Genomic DNA, 22373 nt, shown 5'->3' on the forward strand with positions numbered 1-22373 from the left:
AGGGCCAATGAACTAGTGGTTTGTCGGTTATGCTTTTGTAGGTTATACAGACAATTATAAAGGAGGATTTAAACATTGACTTCATCACTTGTTAATGTGCCTGTGTGTGTATGAGTGCACACATGCATGCTTCCTGTACCATCATCCCCAAGTAACTCCCTTCCACAGAACAATGGGGAAAATATAATATATATTTAATTAAATCTCAAAGTAGCATCTTTTGTAGTGTGGTCACGCAGGTAGATGTAAGAGGACAGTAATGGCATCATAAATTAACAGTAACTCCAGGATCCTTCAGTCCTGTGTCATGTCACCCTGAAATAATTCCAGACAATCGCATGCATTTCGGGTTTAGTACTTGCAGTCCATCTGTATTCTCAGACAACAAATCACTAAGTATCCATTATATTTGCCATTATGAGGTGATGGGGAAGGCAGGGAAATGTAGTTCATTGGCTACAACAGAAGTCCTAATTATTCACTGTATTCAAAATACAGACATGAAATAAATAATTACATCATGCCAAAATATATTATCCCATTCAAATATATGACAGCTATACCAGCTTTTCTTACAACTACATTTCAACCAGTCTTTCTCTCCTGTGTGTTGAGAGATGAAAGTATTTGCTCGATGTTGAAAATGGGTTCAAATATAAAATATGAAAATGCATGCATTTGAAGAGTACACTGCTGAGAGGGAATGCCACAGTTACCGTTATTATGCACTCCACAGTAAATGAAAATAAATCCGGAAAAGCACACTGCAGAGCATTGAGTTTCACCAGGAGGAGCATGCTTCCACACGCAGAGGGTCCTGCAGGATTCTCCATTTGCCACTGGGGGCAGCCTGCACACGCACAAACAGTCACCAGCCAGGATGTGGGAAGTGGAGAAGAGTCCAGGACCTCAGTGTTTTATACTAGCTTGCAATCGGGGCAGTGGGAGACGGAAAAGTATCGACAGCCTTCAAATCTGAGCGTGCAAGCGTTACCGCAGACATCATCACTCAAGTGGCCGGCACATTACAGGACGGTGACAGTGGGTCAAAGAAAACGACATTCCCCTCATCTATACTTCCTGCTCTTTGAGAGTTTCCCTTCGACCTTTTAATTTACTAATTACCTAATTTCAAGGCGGAGATCAAGGTGCTCAAAGCGCAATCATGGAGAGAAGCTCAAAAGACTTCACCGCTCAGTTACACCATCTGCCAACGTGAAATGGCCGCTCCGAGCCCGGAGAGAGAACGTGGCCAGGCTTCCTGTCCAGAACATGGGCTGCGCTCCCACGCAACGGTATTCATTACACCTGTCAGTCAGCGGCACACTCCTCTGTGATGTATAATTTATCGCTTTTAATTATTCCGCCGTTGGTGACAGACATCTTCTTGCCGAGCGCTGGAGCCGTGCCTCTAGCACTTCAGTAACAGCTCATTGGCTTTGTTGTCTGATGCATCATTGCCTGTTTTTACAATGTGGCAGACAAGACATGGATTAGCCCTCCAGGCACGGTGCTAACGCACGGACTCCCTGCCTGCTTCCTCTTATGCCTGAGCTGGGATGTTTCATCCACAATCCCAACTGGGGATGATAATGGGGGAAAAAAAACAGTGGACTGCAGCACTGAGGGGAGGGAGCAGTGGGCATGGGTTTAGTATATATAGCACAGAGAGAGGAACACAAGCAAATGAAGGCTTTGTGGGTTTACTGCTCTCAGTCCAGAGGGTGATGTTCCAGAATACATTTTAAAGGTTCATGTATTGCAGTTCAGAAAGGAAGAATGTTACCAATGTTTACCGAGGCTTGCATGCTACCAAATCCATTTTTTTACTTTAGATCTCCCAATTAGGAAGGCAGCTTCACCAAATTTTTAAATCTTCTTGACTAAATCAATCTATCATGTTGCATGTATCATGCGCTCTGGCCACCACCATGCCACCTGCTCCTATGCAGAGGACCACTCCAGTGCACACCACTTGCAATTCAGTTAATACTCTCCACACTGCAAACCACACGCACTGCAGGGGCATCTGTGATGACGGGCCACTGCTCTGGCTTCAGAATGTGCGCCCTCCTACCACCATGACGGTATTTGTCACAGACAAGCCTGTTGGTGCCTTGTGCATTGTTGGATAGAGCAAACACAGCCAGGCTCCTTAGGACACTGAGGGGAATGGCCAGTTGCGTCCCACCCCTACAAAGTCCTGGTTATGGCATAAATTATAAATTAGATTAGATTAGATAAATTAGATGCTTTACTGTAGGGCCTTCACAGACTGAACTATTCACAAGCAAGGCTGGGAAATATACCTGTTCAGTAATTATTGAAATGAGTTTTAATGCAGTAATGATCATCACCTCCATTTGGTGTATTGGTTCTCTTTCTATCTTGTTTCTAGAATTATAGCTGATGCTTTAGTAAACATCCAAACTTCAGAGGCAGCATGAAATGCTTCTGTAAAAAAATCACCACTGATATCTGTTGGATGTTGATTAGACAGCCAATCAGTCGCAAGCACTTGCAAATTCCATCAGATTGACAAAAACACATGACATGGTCATGCTGCTCAACCTGGCTGCTGACTGGCTTTTTCCAGATGAATTTCACATTGCCTCTGAAGTTGGAATGTTTACAACTGCATCGGATATACTGTAATGAATTTTTAAAAAGACAAAAAGGCAATAAACTACAATGTATTTATGATCAAAAAAATATTTTATAATTATCTGAGTATATTGCCCAGCATGGCCCCACAATTTTCACAGCAAATGATCACTGGTCAGTGGGAAAAATGATTTGCCAGTGGCAAGGGTGCCATTAGCATCCCAGGACAGAGACAGGTACTCCCACAGTTTAACTGCAGCTGAAGCTAATTAGGTATGTGATGAGCACGTCCAGACATCAAAAGGCTCCCTCCATGCCAGCAGATTTTACTGCTCCCATTGAAGCCCTATATGAGCTGTCCACTAATTGGGCAGCTTTCAGTCACCCCCAACCCTTTATCTCCACTGTGATCTTGTAGCATTGTTCTGAGGTTGTTAATCACATGAACACACACACACAAAGTTTTTTCTTTGCTTTTTTTACCCATTACAGGTCTTAGATGTTTCTTTTTTTGTTACCTGCATTAGTGTGTCAGTAGAAAAGAGAACTTGATCTCCAAACATTAATTTTCCAACAAATTGTATTTCATTAAATAAAGTAATATATTAAGTCATAGACATTTCAGATAAGTAACTTGATCAAGGCTGTCTGGAATTACCACAAGCAAGCGCGACAGCCAAAGTCTGCATAAAAAAAGTGGCAAGTGCTCCAATATGTGGTAGATTTATGAAACTCAGCAGGCATGTTCCTCTGTTCCAACACTACTCAGTTTATCGCAATGACGATACCATTTACATTTTAGCCCATACCTGCAGAACCATTTGGTTGAGAATTAATCTTTTAAATAAAATGACCTTCCTGATTTGGGTCTGCCATTTTGAATTTCCTCAAAAACACATTTTTTGTGTAACCACGATAATCCGTTTATCCATGTCATGTCATTCAATTGTTGTGGGCGTGGTTATTTTGTCTAAAAGGCTGTAACTCTTGAATGCTTTGTCCGATCATCACACAACTTGGCGAACCCGCACAATCGTAACACCTGGGTCAGCATGCCAATTCATATTTCATATAGTTGTGGCACAGTAAGATGAATATAAATAAAATTCTCAATTCCTTCACCAATCAAATTGGAACTTTGCATTCTACATATGCATGTCTTTCTGTCAGACCCAAATTGGAAATACAATAGTATAAAAAATAAAAATTAAAAAATAAAATAAAAACCTTTCACTGCGCATGTGACAGGCTTAGGCTGATCATCATGAATCTGGTTTGTAGACTTCCAAGCCAGAGAACACTATGTAGAGTTGTGGGACAGAGGCTGAAAGTGTTTGTACCATTCATCAGATGTGCCCTCACAGCTTAACAGTTCGTACTTGTCGCATGCTGCCTCAACCCCATTAATTATATTTCTTTATTTAGAACTGTTAATTTCATTATTTTTGAAACCATCACCACTTTATTGAATATTTTTATTTATTTATTTATTTATTTATTTTTTACGTGACTTTTGCACAGTACTGTTACTATAGTACACAAGAAAAGCAGTTGCCTGCAAACCACTTAAAGCAGCAATTGAGCACACATAAAGAGTTTAGAACTTTTCAATTTATAACAGCTGCTATGAAATAACCCCATAGAACCCCAAAGTGATTATATTTCTGAAACAAATTGTCCAATTCACGCAATTTGGAATCTCCGGCCATATGTGTATGCCCTCACTACAATGTCTTAATTTTATAAATACTAAACCACACACCCCGCAAAGGGCATTGTGCCAATCACAGATTCTTTTCATTCTCTAGTCCACCAGTGGAGACACATGATTGTCACACTGGAAGGGTACACTACACAGCTGGGGCAGGCAGATTACAGGCAGCCAGCTGACGCTTGCAAAAAAGTACTACAGGTATGTATTTGTAAGGGGACCAAATCAGAAGTGGTGAGCAGAACCCTGTCAACCCAGAAGCCCTCCCTGGTGATATTACAGCAAATTATGAGCTGCCCTACAAGATCAATAAAAGATCTTGGAAAAAGCATGCAGAAAAAGCCAGCTGTGGCAGGATGTGCCACCCAAAGCAAAATATATACAATGTAAAAGTCAATGACTTCTACTAGGACTCAGCTAGTATAAATACATATAAAATGTATATCCATATTGATAAAAAACAAGAACATACATCACTGATTCAGTTTAATACAGTTCAGTTCATAGTGGGACATATCACTGGCTCTTATTATATCAGCTGTTAGACATATTTCCATTGTGCAGCCTCCAGATAACAGCTGCCCATTCCACTCTGAAGAGTCATGCTGATCATTCAATGTAGAGCCGTTAGCAGCAGCAGCAGCAGCACAGGGCCGGCAGACAACAGGGAAACATTCAGTGCTACATGAGAACATGGCCGGCGTTTTCTTAATGGGTGTTCGGGCCTCTACACATGCCTTTCGGGTTCTGGCATTTCCCCCCTACGCTTTCCAGGCTTGGAGCCCCGCCAGGCGGTGCGAACCTCCCGCTAGGCATTCACCTCGATTCTTGCAGGACAGTTTGAGGTAGAAAAAGCAGATGTTACCTTCTGCCTCAGTATTCAGGTGCAGCGCAATGAATCATAAAGTTCCTCTGCATTGGGGCAAAGAGGGGAACCCGAGGGATGCGACCAGGGCTACAGGTGTGGAATTCAGCCCAGGCCAAGGAGGGTGAACCAAGACTGTTGAACACGTTACAGATACAAATCACCCACCCTGCTGCTCAAGGGCTAAAGCAAAACTAAATAAAATAGGGGTTAACTTAACTAAATTCCCCGAATTATTTACCAAGTGTTACCAAAGTTTCTTATTCTTCCCTGCACCTGCATCATAGTTTTCAGATGTGCTAGTACATGTTGGGTGAATGTTATGACTGCCATTTTATGGTTAAACATTTTAATCATGTTTAAAAAATGCAATAAAGGAATGACAGGCCGTGGTGTATCATGAATGTAGTCATTGCTAAATGATGTTAGTCATAAGACCCAGTAGAGTGCCTGGAACAAGGGTATCCTCAAAATAACAGTTACAAAAATAATAAAGTAAATAAAAACCAGCATTTTAATAAACGTGTTAAATTTCAGCAATGGGAATCACTGCAATTGCAGACAGTCAGACAAAACGGGTATACATTTATAAAGCACAGGATTACATCACCTGCAGATTCCCAATTAAAGATCACAGGGACACTGAGCAGGGGAGAAATAAAAAAGAAGAGTTCCCAATTAAAAATTATTATTATTTCAAAGACATAAAGATCTGGACATTTTACAAAATTAAAAAACGAATTTAGAATACATGGTGAGTGTACTTCGCACAATCTTTAAAAGACTGTTAAATTAGATTAAATGAAATTGAAATAAAATTAGGACTACTAGTGGGCTGTTGAGTGGTTAAACCTGTTCAATTGCCTGGATGGACCACGCAGTCTGGTATCGAATGCGGACTGTGCTGGTGCCGACAGTGGCCAGCAGCCCCATAAGGTGATGCACACAATTGGGTCAAGCGTCGCCCAGGGATGGAAAGGTTTCAGCATCTTGTCACGCACCAAGAACCCCCACTGTTCGATCTGGCGACTGCAAGTTCACCTGTTGAGCGTGAAGCGGCTACCTCCAAATCACGTCTGTGCAATCCCAAGTGGCTGTGCAATCCAACTGCAGTGTGATAAGCGGTGACTGACTTCATTGCTTGAGAGTACCTTGTCTTGTGCTGTCCAAAAGTGTAGGCTGCGGTACATTTTGGCCGGTGGCATTGCAAATTGGAAAAATGTTTAAAGAATTTCTCAGTTATTCTCAGGATCGACTGAAGTATAGAATCCTTGCCAGTTCTATATGTGATCATGAACTGTCAAAATGACATTACAAAACAATATAGTTATTGTGTGAGAATGCAAAGGACTTTTTCTGTGAGAAGAAAGGACTTGTGGGACCTCTTCCAATTGAATGGAGTTCTGTCCCCTACCTCTGTTCCCAAAGAGCTGGAAAATATCTTGCTTTGTACTGCATCATTCAAGTAATAGGGACTACAGAATGCAGATGAAGCAAAACCAATAGAAATGGATTAAGAACTGTGAGAGTTAGTCACTCAATCACAAGCCCAGAAAGCTGAATAATCACTTCGGCTCCTGTCTTTCGGGAGTTAACCTTGCAAATAATTTAACTCTGGTCTGGAATGAAAAGGAAGAAAATTCCGCACCTGGACCATCTGTGCCACAAAGAACCAGCGCAGATTTATATTTCACACAGCAGACACTGGGACCCCCCTCCCTCCCTAATGGAGGATGGACAGACAGACAGATACTGTAGATAGACAGACAGACAGACAGACAGATAAAGATAGAATGCTTTTCTCATGCTCAAAGCGCTTTACAGTGATGAGAGGGAACTTGCCTCAACCACCACCAATGTGCAGTACCCACCTGGGTGATGCAACGGCAGCCATTTTGCACCAGAATGCTCACCACACATCAGCTGAGGTGGAGAGGGAAAGAACAATTGATGATGATGCACGCAAAGCTTCAAATTAGACATAGACATGGACCCGGTGATAAGTGAGCGATTAATGAACTCCGGGAGGGAGGGGAGGCTCTCACTGCTGACTTTCTATGTGTGCATTCAGCACTGATAGCACTGCTGTCTGCCACAAGAGGAGAGACAGTAAACAGGGGGGGGAGAGTGTCTGGTAGCACTCTGGCACCAAAGAAAGGATACAGCGAGTAAATTCGGCAGTGGCTGAGCGCTACGCTGCCACTGGGGAATTACAGAAGGCAGCACAGTAACGGCGCAGTCTTTGTTGCTGCAAGAATATTCTACAATGTGATATTCAACAATGACTAGTTTTCACAGTGGGCCAATATGCAAGAACCATGAGCCCCCATCTACAACATTTTTGGGGGGGGAGAACAGGATATACTGCTATAAATTGTCATAACATACTATATATATTTTAAACATGGTTCACTGGTAATCAATGTAGCAATTACCAAAATGAAAAACTAGAGCTGCCACAATTTCTTTGCCATCAGTGGCACTCTGTCTCACTGTAAATAAACTGAATTCAAGCCACTGAGCAGGAGAGGATGAAATGGGGTCGTAATGAACAATTCCCAATTTGGTTTAATTCAATCACTGAAAGCAGGCAGTACAAACAAAAAGTACAAACAAATTATTCAAACGTGTTTGTTCCATGCATTTAATGGATTGGTTTACATTTAAGAGTTTCATCAAAGCATACTTGGGCAGATGATGCATCACCATTTTTGAGAGTCCAATTTAATCTGTGCTCAAAAGGCAGAAACAGGCTAACAAGGAAAAAATAGACAATAGTTAATTGCATTTGAGCAGTTTAAGGATGACCTAAACCTAACGCATAAATGTTCAACAAGGTTCACGTGATGGATAAATATTCAACCAGAGGAAAAGCCTTCTCATTCCTCATTTTCTCAAACAGGAAGAAAGCACTCCTGGACACAACCAAACAAGCTAAAATTCAAGCACATTAGGATTTTGAAAAAGTATTTGGCATTTTGCATGCTGTCTGAAAGACTACAGAAGAGAATATGAATGTCAAATGAAAACACAACCAGCAAACTGAGTTTAGATGGACTGTAGCTAAAAGGATCTAACTCAAATTATGTAATAAGAACATAACCCAGTCATTTGAACCCAATGCACCAGCTTTGCAAGGAAAACAAAGCAATGCAATTCTTGCATGACTGAAAAGTAAACCCTTCAGTGGGCCTGTGTGCAATCAGAAGATTGTAGAAATGTATATAAGCCTAATTATATGCATAACCTAAGATTCTCATAATCGACATAACTTGCGAACCTGCACTGAAATATACAATGCAACGGGTAAAGCTTCCTGCCTAAATCCTCTGTTTTATTGACACAGGAGCACAGATTCAAGCTGCATCATTTCAGATCAAATTACAAAATGATACCCTCAGTGAGCACTTCATTGGGTATTTATTAGACTTCTTTATTTATTTTTTGACTTATTGGTCTTCTGCTGCTGTAGCCTATCCACTTAGAGGTTTAATGTAATGTGTGTTCTGAAATGCTCTTGTGCATACCACTGTTAACTGTGTGGTTATTTGCATTACTGTCACCTTCCTGTCAGCTTCGAACATGTCTGGCCCTTCTCTGCTGACTTCTCATTAACAACATGTTTTTCCCCACAAAGAACTGCTGCTCACTGGATGTCACACCATTCTCTGCAAACTCATTCCAAGGTCAAAGATCACATCTTCCCAATTCTGACATTTGGTCTGAAAATCAGCTGAACCTCTTCACCACGTCGGCATGCTTGTATGCATTTAGTTGCTGCCACATGATTGGCTGATTAAATATTTGCATTAACAAGCTGATCTACAGGTCTACCTAATAAAGTGATCACTGAGTATGTTCACCATGATGAACACAAGAAATGCATTATATTCTCCACTAGATTATCATTGCTGGCAAAACAGCACCCAGCCATCAGGACATCCTGCATTCGATTTTTTTCAAGGATCTTCCATTTCGCAGATATTATAGTTTAATCAGTTTTTTATTATTAGCCATTATACTTAACAGATAACCACCCCAACACACACAAACACATCTTATACCTTTATTGTTTTTCCATTGGGAGTTCCACTGCTAAAATACACTACCTGGGATAGCACAACAGTGTCAGCCAACAGTCAAACCAGATAAATCTGCCAGTCAGTCCGGACATAATCTCTGAACAGTACGACAATATCAGATTTAGCTTGATAAACTCACAGCCTTTGCACAGATTACTAGTGTTTTAGAGCTGGAGCAAGGCATGTTTATGATCTCGATAAATTCCATGACAAACAGGCCACTAAACCTATTTAAATACAGCACAGTCTCATGAGGTTAGCCAGACAAATTAAATTTTGTGTGTGTGTGTGTGTGTGTGTGTGTGGTGGGGGGGGGGGGGGGGGGGGAGAAATAAACAGCACATCAAATTAACATTTCCACCAGGAACCAGTTGGATGGAAATAAAGGAAGATTTCTGCTTGGGATAGTTAAAACTAATTATAAACTCAAAAAAGAGGCTAGAAATAAGGTATTTTAAATGCACTCCTGGTGTGCAGTCATAAAGAAGTAATGTATTTCTCTGTCTGCATGTGGATAAGACTTAGTACACAGGCTGAACATCTTCACTTCTCTCAGTACTACGGGCACACACAGTGAGCACTTTTAGGCATTTTAGACATATTCTTATTCTGACACGTTGTGTGTTCAGAGATGCTCTTCTGCATACCATGTGTAATGTGTGGTTATCTGTGTTACGGTCACCTTCCTGCTCACTGGATTTGTTTTTCGCATCATTCTCAGCAAGCTCTAGAGACTGTTTTGTGTGGGAAAATCCCAGGAGTTCAGCAGGTTCTGAGATACTCAAACCACCCTGTCTGGCAACAACAAGCATTCCACGGTCTCTTTCTCCCCCCTATTCTGATGGTTGATGTGAACATTAACTGCATGACTAAATAGGTGTATATAAGTGCTATATAGTGATTGTATATCTTCCCCCTATTCTGACCACGGCCAAGGTTGGCCGTCATTACAATTGACAATGCTAGCCTAATTTGTAATAGATCTATGCCACACATTAATCCGTCCCACAAAGTGACTGAACAATACAAGAAATCAAGCGATGCTAAAATCGAAAGGTTAAAATTCATATTTCGTCAAAATAAGATAATGCCAAATGCACATGCTTTGGTTCAATTCAAAATTTATGGGATAGGAAGGCAAACAGCAGCATATATTTGAATCTTACTTTAGGTCCACTGAATGAGAGAGCCCTTAAAGACTGAGTACATGCTAAATGAAAGTGAACTGCAGGCAGGCGGGTGAAACTTGAGCCAGGATTTCTGACAAAGCTTGTTCAAATCCATCCAGCTCCTTTGAGCTATATTTACCAAATAAATTGCCATTGGTTCTCTCCACCACACAAAAATGAAATGGCCCACTTCAGTATTGTATGTATAATGGGAAAATGCTTTTGCCTTCAGAATTGTTTTCCGGTTACTCCGAAACTCAATACAACTAAAAATATACAATTGTTCAACATACACAATAACATAAATCAATGGAAGAGAAACTGTGATGTGCCTTCCAGATTAGTTCCTGTTTTACGTGCCACTCTGGAATGTGAGTAGCCTAATAAGTTAGTTATACTTAATAGGTTATATTTTGCTAATATTAATTAGTGTCAAGCAACGAAGTGTTTATGTGGTGAATATCCACCGAAAATATTCAGCAAGATACCAGTATATCAACCGTCTGTGGAGACAGGGTAAGTAATGTCTTGGACAGGAGCGCGGTTTTCTGTAATGCATTTGCTTCCACTGCAAGCTAGCGGCATTGTGATATTGCGATGATGTAATGCTGTTGAAAGGCTAGGCTACAGTTGCCTACAGACTCGGTAAAAAAGTTATTTAATGCGAGATAGTACATAAAAAATACAATGATTTGAAAACTTAACCATAAACTGTACATTCCCAGATATACAAGTATACACAAGCATTTTAATGAATTCCCTAAATTCCTCCCGCCCAGACTTGCATCGAATTTGAGCGGCAGTGTGTCCAAAAATGAAATACAGGCACCTTGTGCATGGGGTGGGGGGGATTGGGAGGAGCGAGCTTGAATGCAGTGTCGGCAACAGCTTGCGATTTCATTGGCTTCCAATGACATCACCGTTGAGGTTCTCGGTAATGTGAGTCTTGTTCAGCATTGAGCGAGATCGAAGGTCTTCAAGTTTAAAGAATTAAAAAAAGCACATTTTGAAGACTCGAAACGTTGAGCGGTTCATGGAGCTCATAAAGATTACACGAAACGGGACGCAAGAAATATGACAAGGACTGGCATTGTCACAAGGCTGCATCTTCCCTTTCACGAAAGTCAGGGACGCTGTCCAGCTCCAACCTTGCTGAAGAACATTGTCCTACTCAGTCAAACCCCGACAACAAAAACACTTTCTCGTACGCCAGAAAACTGTTCTAGGCCTATTTGGGGAATGGCATTAATGAATAAAAAGACATTATTTAAAACATATCAGATTAATATTTGTAATATATTAGTGATGTTTATGCAATTATGTCCTCATGCAGTTTTGAATGAAACTGCGAACAAGAAGCCCCGAATACGAAAACCGTGATACTGCGAATAGCGTAAAAGAGCTCGTTCCCCAACTTTTGAAAGGACATGCAAAATGTCTCTCCATAAAAAATCTAGGAAAAATGAAGGGAAATGGCGAAATAGAAGTCAAAGTTTCTTAATATTAGTGAATTGTTTGTAAAGTATGGTTTTTCCTGTCTCCTTAGAATGGGAAGGGAATTAGCACAGCCTACCTTGCTTTGTTGTGTGTCATGCTCCATGACGTTTTCCATCCACTGATTCATAAAAGTTAAGTTCTTTGTTTTTGAAAGTACATTATAATCCATCTTTGTATTATTCCATAATTGTGCAGAAATAGAATCCAAAAATGTCAGTATCCCAAACTTTTACTTTCCAAATACATAGTAGCCTACACCAGTCTCCATAGTCCTTACAAAGGTGTATCTTGCTGCTTGAGAGATTTGCAGGACCTGAGGGAATTTCGTAAAAGTTAAATTAAATTTAATAAAACATTTTATACAGTACAGAAAATAAAACGTATTGAAAGCGGAGTTTGGTCGCATAATATCGGGGGGGAATTACTAGTTTGTCCAGAAACAGGTGCCAAGAATTTTCTAAACCAGAAAACATTTAAGAACCTAATCACGGCATCAGTTGCTTACTTCCTAAGCTACTTTAGCAATTCTATGGGTTCAAAGTCTAATCGTTCTGAACACAACTAAACGGGCAAATACATTAACGAAGCATATTGCCGAAAGCAAGATTTTAGAGTGCCTAACAACTGGCTAAGCGGGATTTATTCTGTTATGTACAATTGTACATAATGGGCATGTACAATTCGTTCAAGTGTTTAATACTTTCTACTCTTCAGACATGAATGATAGGCTAGACTATACTATTTTGCAACTTGTATTGTGACATTATTTTAGCTTTAAAGGCATTCTGGTTAACATCCCGGTAATTAATCATTGTAATTTATTTTAAGTTATGCAATTCTGGAAATCGTTTACACCAATATTTCTGCATTTCTTCAGTGAATATGGACAAATTGCACAGATCTGAGAAATACACTGCGCGAATAATGTATGCATCCGACTAGGACAAAAGACAATCAAAGAAAATTAGTTTTGTTGTGTGGTAAAATAAAACTGAAAATTTGAAATAGGCTAGGATTCGATAAAATGCGATAGAAAAATAGTGTGAAATCGCATTCAATTCGACCAAAGGTGATCCATTGGTTTAAATATACATTTAACTTTAAAATGAGAAAAGATACTTTGTTTTGTCATTTTAACCCTTATTTGATTTTCTAAATCCTCTTTGCAAGGGTCTCTTTACTCCTTAATTATCCCGTTTTAATAAACTGACTCAGGACAAAGACTAGATCGTGCCTTAAGTTCGTGTAACAAAGGAGCGACATAGACTTCATTCTACCTGTTGCTCATTCGCCGAACTATGCGGTTTCTCCATTTCCATTGTCTCCGTTGTAGTTTTTATTCTCTTTGTGTTCCCCATACATTTCAAACCTCATCATTCTGTGCAGTGAAAGCAAGTGAGAATAAAATGTAACAACTGCACGTACACCTGAATTCATAATTGATTCTCCCCGAAATACAAATCTATCGCATTAACTTCTTTCAAATCTAGGGCTAGAGTTTGTAAATATATGTTTTACGCTAAAATGAGACGCTTGGAATAGGAATTTAGTCCAAGTGTAAAATAGTCTCATCGTCGTCGTGCGTGCGTAATTTTCTACAAACTTCCCAAACCAATCAACTTTTGACAGCTGTGTCTGATTACATAGAACAACTCAAGTGTAAAACAATCAACGTACCGGACAGATGCAAGTTTCCATAGTTTCGTCCTGTTGCATCTTTCTTATTTAACATTCATTTTGAAACAGGATAACTGGAATTCTTCATCCACGATTTCCCTTCAAAGCCCTCCGTGGAACAAAGGAACGCTCCTCTCCTCTTTGTGCTCAACTTTGCGAGCTGACGCACCAACTCCGAGCAACTTTTCACTGAAAACAAATCCATTAAATTAGTTTAAAAACAAGCAAGCACAATATATACATACATTTTCCTTATGTGTTCCGTTTCACATGTCCACGAAAACCGTCGTCGTTTTCGAAAAAGTTTATACGTTAATATTTTGGTTGTGTTGTTACGTCTCTTTGTCTGCACGTGTGAAGGGGGTTCTTGGCCGCGCCTTGTTCATTTCAGTTTCAGTCCCGCCCTCCGAACACAACTAAACAACAACAAAGGGACTAACGAGCGGGCATCTATAGACATACACATAGTCAAATCTTCATATTTCGATTTAGTCTACTTGCAATTTTTATTTTTAACCGGGTTGGTGTAAACTGCGGAATAGTTACACCGTTACGCCTACTTCAGAAACAATTTGTTCTGAGAATGAGGCACAAATAAAGACGTTACAAAATCCGACTGCCTGTTCCTTATATGAAGTCCCAGCTGGATGCAAGCCTATAACTTCAAGAGACCTACATCCTGAAGAGAATTCCCGCAGTTCCTGGTTCAAGTTCATTATCATTGCAATAGTAGCCTGCATGTGCGTCTCCTCCTGCAGTTTTTTTTTTTGGATTGAGGGGAATAAATTCCTGGGGCACTCAGAAAGTTCACTGTTATTGGCGTATTTGTTGATGCAATAAAATGGCAATAAAATAAATTCCTCATATTTCACACAAACATTAAATTGTACTGTTGGTCATTAAGTCTTTCATAGATAAGAAAACTATTAAATGACAAGATATAGGTAGCCTATGCATATGGTATGTAATCAGGACAGTGGGTGTAGGGTTATGGTTAGAAAAGAAAACAAGTCTGTATTGAAATATGAGCGTTAAATAGATAGCCTGTTTTCAGATATTTAGACAAAATGTTAGACAATGGGAACCTGAGTAAACACAAAACACTTTTTTAAAATGACTGTTTTATGACATATATTGTGTGAACTGTGTAGGAACTATAGCCCCCACCCAACAATTTTGGGGGACCAAAAGTAATTGGACAAATTAACACAAACTGAAACAAAGTAATCATGTTCAATATTTTGTTGCAAATTCTCTACAATCAATGACTGCCTGAAGTCTATGACCCATAGACATCACCAAATGCTCCATATCTTCCCTGGTGGTGCTCTGCCAGGCCTGTACTGCAGTCATTTTAAGTGCTCCTGCTTTGCTTATTTCAGGGGCCATTTGCCTTCAGTCTGGTCTTCAGCAAGTGAAATGCATACTTAATTGGAGGTGAGACAATTGACTTGGCCAGTCAAGAACATTCCACTTTTTAGCCCCCCAAAACTCCTTGGTTGCTTTCGCTGTATGTTTCGGATCATGTCCTGCTGCATGATGAAGCATTGTCAAATCAGTTTTGATGCATTTGCTTTATCTGCACAGACCTGATTTTTCTGTATACTTTGGCATTCATTTTGCTGCTTCTGTCAGCAGTGGAATCATCAATGAACACAAGTGAGCCAGTTCCAGTGGCAGGCATACATGCCTAAGCCATAACACTACCTCCACCATATTTGACAGATGAAGTGGTATGCTTTGGCTCATGAGTGGTTTCAATTTTTTCTTTACATTTGCCTCTTTCCATCACAGGTTGATCTTCATCTCATCTGTCCATAACACTTTGTTCCAGAACCCTACAGGTTTTTTAATGTACATTTTTGCAAACCTGGCCATTCTATCCTTGAGGCTTGCCAGGGGTTTGCATCTCATGAACCCTCTGAGGTTATGCTGGCATAGTCTTCTCTTGATGATCTTCTTTGACACATCTACGCCAACATCTTGGAGAGTGTTTGTGGAGGCATCGACACTTCTTTGGTCTTCACGTTGAAAGACAACAACAACACACTCCAAATGCAGATGGCACTCCAATAATCCAGTCGAGACCTTTTATTAGCTTTTATACATGAACTAATGATGAAATTGAACACACCTGTCCAATAATTATTATCATTATTATTTTTTTTTTTGGCAGACGCTCTTATCCAGAGCGACGTACAGTTGATTAGACTAAGCAGGAGACAATCCTCCCCTGGAGCAATGCAGGGTTAAGGGCCTTGCTCAAGGGCCCAACGGCTGTGCGGATCTTATTCTGGCTACAGCGGGATTCAAACCACCGACCTTGCGTATCACAGTCATTTACCTTAACCACTACGCTACAGGCCGCCCTATATGAGCAGACAATTGTCCAATTACCTTTGGTCTCCATGAATTGGGGGGCTATGTATGAAAAAGGCTAAAATGTCTACACTGTTCATCCAATATGAATGTAATCCCTCAAATTAAAACTAAAAGTTTGACCATTAACTTCATTGTATTTTTTCTTTGCAGAACTAATTTGCAAAGACAAATTAGTAGGTTTTCAGGTTCTACTACAGCATCTCTGGTGAGTTTGTGTCAGGACTTTGATTGGGCCGCACCAAAACTTTTAAATTTTGTTTCTTTTAAGCCAGTCTGGTCTGTACATGCCTTCATATTTTGAATCGTTGTTTTGCTACATAATCCAATTACACTTCAGCTTCAGCTGAAGGAGATCCATCTTAAGAGTGACCGGACGTCTATCTTAAGAGTTTTCTGGTACAGAGCTTCAATAATGGCAAGTCATCCAGGTCCCGGACATCCCATTTCTGGCAAGTTTCTTTATAGTTGTGGACATGAACACTTTTGGATGTATTGTATACAACTGATTACCAACTTATATTTGTACAGTTAGTTATACCAGCTTTATTGTAGTGGAAGCCAACTCCTGTTTGGACTCTCTGTCTAGCGTCCTTCACTATATGTCCCCACTGTACATGTGATGTCTTTGCCATGGTAGATGACTTCACATCTTTTCTTTGTTGCACTTATGTTATTTTCAATTCAATGAAGCTACAAGGTTACCTGGTGATATCAAAATGGAAATGTCCAACATGCTTCAAGCCAGCGAAATGGTGTGAACTTCCCATGTATAGTATCAGTAGCCTTGGGTTAAAACCTAATACTCCGCATAGCTTCAATTGCCATATTATCCCATGTTTTCAAGGGCACATCAGTATGCCTATATAATAATGATGAATAGTCTATATAGTGAAATAAGTTTCAAAAGGTTATTATCTGTGAATTCCTTTGAGAACACTACTCACCATTAATATTAACCAAAGAATACATTTCCTCGCCTCTCATTCATCAGTCTGATAACTAACTTTTCATTCCAGCATGGAAATTGTCTGCTTTCACCTTGGTCATCAATATACAGTAGTGTGCAGTGATGATTATACACTTAACACAATGAAGATGAATCAGAAACCAAGTACCATTCAAGTATTTATTTCATGTTATATTGGATGAAAATAAGTAAACAGATAACAATATATTGTGAATATATATTGTCTCTTTTGGGGAAAAAAGTCAATATCTAGTGTGGCTACCCTTTGCTTTGATTACAGTATTTAATCGTTCACATATTTTTTATTTCTTCACTTGTTATAAACCATTCCATATGGTTTGAAGTTCATTAAAAAAAGATTCTGTCGATTTATTTATCTTGGTATCCAGCAAATCCCAGATTTTCTCAATCAGATTAAGCGGGCCAAGTCATAACTTTTATGTCACCAGATGATTCTTTTCATCAAGTGACCAACCGGCATCATGTAAGGCTACAGTGCGGCTACGAACAATCTCCCATCGTGCCATCGTGTTTAACACTGTGACACTGCTCAAAGTTTGTGTTACTGGAACAAATGACCATCAGAAGTAATTTTGCAGAATAATGTTGCTTCAAACCAGTTTAAACAATTTTTTTTGCATCAAAAATCATGGAATGAGCCTTCAAACATAAATTCATGCTATGCACTGTTTTTGGTGTTTCTGTTTTTTAGCCATAATTTTACCCCAATGTAATTGTGGGAATGATTTTTTGTTCTCATTGCCTACAATAGTATTATTCAATTCATTTTCACCAAAAAGAAGTAATATATTAGGACCCCCACATGGTGGTGTATTATCATCGCTGCACACTACTGTACACTCAGTAAGCACTTTATTAGGTATGTATTAGACTCATTTTTTAGACTTCTGCTGCTGTAGCCACTTGATGTGTTGTGTGTTCAGAGATGCTCTTCTGCATACCACTGTTGTAATGTGTGGTTATTTGCACTACTGTCACCTTCCTGACAGCTTTGACCAGTCACTGGATGTTTCTGCTCACTGGATGTTTTTTGTTTTTGCACCATTCTCTGCAAACTCTACTGTTGTACGTGAAAAACCCAGGAGATCAGCAGTTTCTCAGATACTCAAACCACCCTGACACTCAGATCACATTTCTTCCCCATTCTGACATTTGTTCTGAAAGACAGCTGAACCTCTTGACTACATCTGCATGCTTTTATGCATTTTGTTGTTGCCACATGATTGCCTAATTAAATATTTGTATTAACAAGCTGGTGTACAGGTCTACCTAATAAAGTGATCACTGGGTGCATAACAGTTAATTAACCCCTTACGTATTGCCCCTTTTCTTAACACAAGCTGTAAAATGACCTCAAATGGTTACCATACTTGAACACTTCTGACAAGGTCTGGTCTCTTCTGAAACGTAACCTTGTGGGGTTTGTTTTCCAACAGCATTGTTCTTTCTAAGCTATATCTAGGCAGCTTTCCATAAAGGACATTTGGAGACTCCAAAAGGACACATAGAAACAAAATCATATTATGAGTCCTATGAGGTGTAAAATACTGTATTTTTCTTACTAAATTATACACATTTTATCCAGAAAAAAACCCCAACCCCCATCAACAAACATATTCCACAATTTCACATGCTATGGTACATGTATTATTCACAATCAAGCTTGCTCTTTATTCATAAGCATACTGAATAATAATACAATTTTGAGAATGTGTTTAGATGCTCATCAAATGGGGTCACTTCATTGAAAATGCCCTCTATTGTGGAGTTAAAGGTGTTTTCACTGTCTTCCTTAGTATTCTTCACTGGTAGGCCAGTGTATTCATTCAGACGAGAAATTCCTTGGAAATTCTCTATTCCCCAAAGGAATTTCCGAAAGGAAGTTCTCTATTCAGACATAGGTATCGCAAAATACATTTTTTGTTGTACAACGTCAAGCTTTTTTGGCAAAAAATCTGTTTTTGCCCAAGTGTAACAGTCTCATATTGAAAATGCAACAGTTTCGTATTCGTTATGCAAGCTGTGTTATTTTGTGTAACCCTAACAAACTATACACCATTGAAAAAGTATTTCCATTAGTAAATGTATCTCAGTCATCACTTCAATACCATAACCCCAGCAGTCTGTATGGTAAGAAGAAATTATACTATAGTTTTTTGCTCATGGATGGGGGTACACCTTTACTTAGCAACTACATTACGGTTACTGGTCAGTGTTCCATGTTCGTTCGTATGCAAAGGTGAGACGGACAACAATGATAATTCATCCAGAGAAATTCTAAGTAAACAATGGACATTCTAACTAAAAACTTTATTATGTTATTAGAAACTATTATGCATTTCGCTCCCTTGACCCTTGCCGTGAAAAGAACACTGACCTTATTTCTTGTAGTGGATTTCCAAAATGCAGAGAGGGCAAGGTCCCTTCACATTGGTTTTGGCACCCAAACATTACAAAATAAGGTTGTCGCTAAAGCAATGGCATCTTAAAATCGGTTATACAAATAGAATAGTGAGTTTTAATACAGTTTTAACGGTATCTTGTCACAATAGTGATTGAAAATTGCACTGTGAAAAAAGGAATGAATGCTAAAAAACCTACATTGGCCCAGTCCAATTAATCCCTTTATAAGAAAATATTGATTTTAAATGGAAGAAGTAAAAATGTTCACATCAGAAACAGTTTTCTATCCTGTTACCAAAGCATTATATAAAAGATGAGTCGCTCCACAGAATGTCCTTTTTTAATGCTATCACCTACTTTTTTCTTTTTTTAAATTGCTTTAAACACATAATATGTAAGTACAATAAATGTTTTCATCATAGCCATTTATTTTAGAGGAAACAGACGTGAGGGAAGGAGGTTGGGGAGTGGGGGTGGGGGGTGCAGTGCCAGGACATGTCCCCCTCACCATAGCCATTGCTTTTAGAGGAAACAGACATGAGGGAGGGGGTTAGGGAAGCAGGGGTGGGGTGGGGTGCAGGGTAAGGGTGTGCCCCAATCATCATAGTCATTGCTTTTAAAGGAAATGGACAGGGGGGGGTCACGTCCCGATCACCGTTTGAGGGAAGAACAAGGGATGTGTGTACAAGCTTTTGGAGTGACAAACTGAGTTCCATGTGTGCCATGCAAGAGTGTCCACCCCCACCCCATAAACACATAACATTTCGAAAAAAGACCTACACAATTACCTATTCGCTGAACACCACATAGCCATACAGTACAGTATTTGTCTCCTTCCTTATTTCCTCTATTATTGCATACTTTTTCACACTGAATGGTTTCAGATCCTTAGACAAAATGTAATATGACACAAAGGGAACCTGAGTAAACACAAACACATTTTAATCATTTCATTGATTTCATGAAATAAAAAAGTGATCAAACATCCGTGTTACCCCTGTGAAAACCTTTAGTAGCAATAATCACAACCAAACACTTCCTATAATTCGATATCAGGCTTTCACATTGCTGTAGAGGAATTTTAAGTCACTCTTTAACAAAGACAAATTGGTATATTTTTCAGCATGACCTGCTCTTTTCAGGTTATGGCACAGCAGTTCTATTTGAGTCAGGACTTTGACGAGACCACTCCAAAACTTTTATTAAAATTATTTTTAGGCAATTAGATTAATTGCTTTGGTATTTATTGTTACATAACCCAATTACACTCCAGCTTCAGTTCATGGACAGATGACCAGACATTGTCCTTAAGAATTTCCTGGTACAGAGCACAATTCATGGTTCCTTCAATAATGAATAACCATGTATGACTTTTGGTAGGGTGTTCTTACAATGAAATGCTGTATTTCTCACAAATCCCTTCTTTGCCCAGTCTCTTTGTTATGGTAGAGTCAGAAACACTGATATAGCTTAGACTAGAGAGGCCTGCAGGCCTGGATGTTCTTCTGGGATCTTGACTTCCTGGATTAGTTATCATTATGCCCTTGGAGGAATTTTGGCAGGCCAGCCACTCCTGGGAATATTCACCACTATACTAATTGTTCTCCATTTGGAGATAATGGCTCTCACTGTTGTTTGGTGGAGTCCCAGAGCCTTTGTAACCCTTTCCAACATTTCAACTATTTTAAGGGGGCAATTACTTTTTCACAAGCCTGATTTTGGTGTACTTTTCCATGGCACTGTACATACATTTTTTAATTTAATATATAATGGTTAATGCTGCAACTTACCTGGCTGTCATGACCATGTACTTCTTTTGTTGTAACCTTAAACTTATGGTAAGGCTTGGAGCAGCCTGTAGTGTAGTGCTTAATGTACATGACTGGGCCCCGCAAGGTTGGTGGTTTGATCCCTGGTGTAGCCACAATAAGATCCGCATAGCCGTTGGGCCCTTGAGCCATTGGGCATTGCTCCAGGGGAGGATTGTCTGCTGAGTCGAATCAACTGTACGTCGCTCTGGATAAGAGCGTCTGCCAAATACCATTAATGTAATGGAGCTAGCCATGCCATGGGTAGGCCACATGGAGGAAGCCTTTGAGAAGGACTGGTTAGTGAAAAGGCTGGAGGGCTAGGTGTTTGCCTGTGCAGGTAGGGTGCAGAGGTTTTGCAGGGCAGTCCCTCTGTAAAGCGTATTCCGAACTAGGCATCACTGGAGAGAGAAAAAGGAGCTCCAACCACAACACTGAGGCCACAGAGAAAGCATCCAGATGGCTCTGGATCAAGACACATAAAATAACTTATGTTATGACCACTGTCGTAAGCATTTGTATTTGTATTTGTATTTGCTGGATGCACAACTACCTTTGTTTTACTTCTGGCTTGCTACAAAATGGTGAATTCTGCTACCGGTTCATTCCTTTGAAAGAGGCCACCAACCTACCGATCAGGGTGGACTAGCTCTACGACCCTTTGCGTTTGTGACTGTGGATTATTTGACTTTGTTGACTTGTGTATGACCGTATTTGTATTTGACTTTCGACTCTCGCCTAGCCCTTTTGCTTTGTTTGCTGTTTGGATCCCGTTATGACCATTGCCTCGTTTGTTTTCAACTCTGACTCTTGCCTAGCCTGTTTTGATTTGTTTGCTGATTGGATTTTGACCCTTGCATCCCTTACGACTCTGATTCCTGCCAAGCCCTTTTTGATCTGGTGGCTGCAGTGCCTCACTCGCGCTCGACCCTGTTCGGCCACCCTGACTGTGCCTTTGATTTGCCTTCTGCTCGCCATATAGTAACTCTGGGTCACTATACACAGGGTCGGTGGTTCTAATCCCGGTGTAGCCACAATAAGATCTGCACAGCCGTTGGGCCCTTGAGCAAGGCCCTTAACCCTGCATTGCTCCAGGGGAGGATTATCTCCTGCTTAGTCTAATCAACTGTATGTCGCTCTGGGTAAGAGCATCTGCCAAATGCCAATAATGTAATGTAATGTAATGT

General features: G+C 39.9%; 1 long non-coding RNA gene across 3 annotated transcripts in view; it reads right to left on the minus strand.

Moving 5' to 3' along the window:
* LOC133110169 (uncharacterized) overlaps positions 1–13983 on the minus strand; it is a 116664-nt gene extending 102681 nt beyond the window's left edge. For all 3 annotated transcript variants that reach the window (XR_009704818.1, XR_009704816.1, XR_009704817.1), the window contains exons 1-3: positions 13606–13983; positions 13206–13306; positions 12005–12241 (exon numbers count right to left, since the gene is read on the minus strand). This is a non-coding gene — a long non-coding RNA (uncharacterized LOC133110169). The remainder of the gene's footprint in view (positions 1–12004; positions 12242–13205; positions 13307–13605) is intronic.
* Positions 13984–22373: the final 8390 nt, after the last annotated feature.

This window comes from Conger conger, chromosome 1, assembly GCF_963514075.1.
Source record: "Conger conger chromosome 1, fConCon1.1, whole genome shotgun sequence".
NCBI lineage: Eukaryota > Metazoa > Chordata > Actinopteri > Anguilliformes > Congridae > Conger > Conger conger.